Source organism: Theropithecus gelada, chromosome 4, assembly GCF_003255815.1.
Source record: "Theropithecus gelada isolate Dixy chromosome 4, Tgel_1.0, whole genome shotgun sequence".
NCBI classification, from domain to species: Eukaryota; Metazoa; Chordata; class Mammalia; order Primates; family Cercopithecidae; genus Theropithecus; species Theropithecus gelada.
This window is the reverse complement of record NC_037671.1, coordinates 18,958,717-18,961,834: the sequence shown is the minus strand read 5'-3', so window position 1 is coordinate 18,961,834 and position 3,118 is coordinate 18,958,717. Positions and strand designations below refer to the sequence as shown.

Genomic DNA, 3,118 nt, shown 5'->3' with positions numbered 1-3,118 from the left:
AAGGGTGCTTGCAATAGTGTTTAGGGCCCACCTGGATGATCCAAAGTAATCTGTTACAGAGTGAATTCCGTCCCCCAAAATTCAAGTTAAAGCCCTGACGATCCCCGACCCACAGTGTGACTGTATTTGAAGATAAGGTATTTTAAAAGGTAACTAAGGTTAAATGAGGTTATATGAGTGGGGCCCTACTTCGACAGGACTGGTATCCTTATAACAAGAAGAGACAGTAGGATTGCCCATGTACAGAGGAATGGTCATGTGAGGACACAGCAAGAATGCAGCTATCTTCAAGTCAGAGTGAGGTCTTCAGAGAAACCAGCCTTGTCAGCCCCTTGATCGTGGACATCCAGCCTCTAGAACTGTGAGAAAATAAATTTCTGTTGTTTAAGTCCCACAGTCTGTGGTATTTTGTTACAGAAGTCCTAAGAGACAAATAATACCTCTTTATCTTGGAATCCTTAATCACACGGCAAAGACCCCTTTCCCACATAAGGTAACATTTACAAGAGCCAAGGATTAGGACTTAATATGTTTGAATTGCTATTATTCAACGTACACTGAAAATCATGAACACAAGCCGTTAACTCATATCTCCTCCTGGGGAGGAGCGGATAAGGAGAGAGACAAGAGGTGAGGGCTGTGGTTACTTGCTGATTTAGTCATAGTCCTGGGAATATGAGGAGCAGGCAGTGAACGCTCCCCCAAGTGCCCCCCATAAACCACTGGTGCACCAAAAGTTTTCTGTTTATTTATATCCATTTGGAGAACTCCTAACCTGATGTGTGACACAGTAAGTACTTAGTAAATAATAGGTGCCCTCCCTGATTAAGCCCATTCCTGAAAATCTGCTGAGCCAGATCGTCTTTCTCCAGCACACTCCCAACCACTTCCCCTTTTCAGCACACAGGCTCTGCCCAGCAAATCACCAAAATGGAGGTGAGAAGACCTAGTAGAGCCTGATACACGAATCTTGCCACAGAGTCAGAAATCAAGGCGGTAAATGACCAAGGCTGGAATCTACCTCCAACAGGATCACAACTGCTGAATCAGCAAATAAACGTTTTTGGAACCTGGTACTTGCCACTTGGCATTGTGCCACTGATAGTAAGTCAAACAGACATGCTCCCCAGCCTGTAGCAATCAGAAGTCCAAGACAGACAGGATTGATCTGCCTAGGCATGGTAAGAACAGGGCAATAGCTGTCATGTATTAATAAGGGGAGACCTGTTACAAGCTTGTGTTTGTAACACCCAAAGCACAGATTAAGTAGAAATTGCCTTTAAGTGAGTTTCTGCGAGGCTTATACATTGCACAAGGAGAGGAGTGAGTTTTTAGTTTTTCCTGGCATAGGGACTGACTGAAATCAGGAGTGGGATCAATTATTAGTTCTGCCTCAGCACCTCAGTACCCTTTCTCCCACACCGCCTTCCAAAGTAGCCTATATAAGAACGGTGGGAATTCTATAGATTTTGGAGAAACAAATGAACCATATTTTTTAGCGTCTGCTATGAGCAAAGCACTAGGCAAGCTAGAAAACACCAAGCAATATAGACTCAGCAACCAACAAGAGCATGTTGAACCCCTAAGTCGATATCATGGGTGCAAATAAATAGCTGATCTGCTAGCCATGTGGCCAGAACCAAAAAAACCACAAACCCAGGCATCCAGTCCTATATGTAATATTCAGTGCTTTATCTGTGTTATCTCTACCCATGAATTAGGTAGTATCATCTCCACCTTAAAAATGAGGCTGGGAGACTCAGAATGACCGTCATGAGCAACTGCCATTTATTGAGCTCTTACTGCATGCTAAGCAATTTCAGTCCATCATGTCAGGTCCCTGTGTGGTAATGCAGTGGTTAAGGAAGCAGACTCAGGGAGCCAGACTGCCTGGTTCAAATCCCAGCTGTACCCCCTTGACAGTGGGGTAACTGTGGGAGAGTTACTCCCATGTGCTTCAGTTGAGTTATTGGAAATGGGATAATAATACTACGTAGTTTACAGGATTGTTAAAAGGACCAAAGGAGTAAGTACATATAAAGCAACAGTACCTATCCCACGGAGGGCACTTGGCAGACACTAGTAATCTCTGGAATAGGTACTTTTTTAATGTTAGAAATTTCTTCATTATTACTTATTAAGCACCAGCTTAATACTGCAGAAAATTTCAGATCTCCCTTGATAACTCACTTTCTTTTCCCCACCCAAATTCTTGATCAAGAGTTTCTCAAGTAAAGACATGCTCTTCTCTCTTCTGTATAAAACTTTATGAAAGGCAAAAGGTTGTGTACATCTTAAAGGAAAATGCTGCCCAGGGCTCTGGAGACGGTGGCTGCCCAGGCTCCCTTCACTGTCCAGGTCCTGAAAGACTCTTGTTCATGAACTGTCTCTTCACAAAGCAAGCCTGCCACTTGCTGCGTTTATTATTCTGAGGGTCAAAAACTTTCTCACAAAGTCTCAGTCCAGTCTCTTGCCTTAGCTATCGTAAATAGGCTCTTATCACTTCATTTTCCTGTTTGTTTGCAGGTTTGGCATAAATTGCATTAAGTGGAAAATGAGGCTCTCCAGGAATGGGAAAATTAGTGATTCCCAATGTACACATTTCTTTCTCACCTTGGATTTTGGAATTGTACTTTTGGAGTTTCTTCGAACACTCAGAAATGTAGAGAGTTATATATATCAAGGTCCTACCAGCTTCATTCTTAATATCATAGTTTTTGAAGAAGACATTGGCCTTGAAGTAACAGATGGCTTCATCCACAATATCTGTATCTTTTGTCTCTCTGGAAGCAGGTCCTTTGAATTGGCTTCTGATGGGTAACAGTGCCATGTTTCCAATGAGTTTGGTGTCAGGGCCCGTGAGAGAAGAGTGGTAAGCCAGCATCTTGGCAGCACCTGGGTTTCAACCCAGAGGAGTAGGATCACGAGAATAGGTGTTTTAGGAGAGAGGTAGCTGAGGCTTTGGAGGCTTATTAATGCCCAAGGTCACACAGATAATAAGAGGAGGGAGCTAGGACACGAAGCTGCTGCCTCTCTCACAGCTAATACATGGGAGAGCCAAGCTTCACACTCCAACTCTACTATGCCATACAGACATGCCTTGACCGGTGTCCTGTCC

General features: G+C 43.5%; 1 pseudogene; it reads right to left on the bottom strand.

Moving 5' to 3' along the window:
- Positions 1–2,162: 2,162 nt before the first annotated feature.
- On the bottom strand, positions 2,163–2,917 carry LOC112623565 (annotated as a pseudogene).
- Positions 2,918–3,118: the final 201 nt, after the last annotated feature.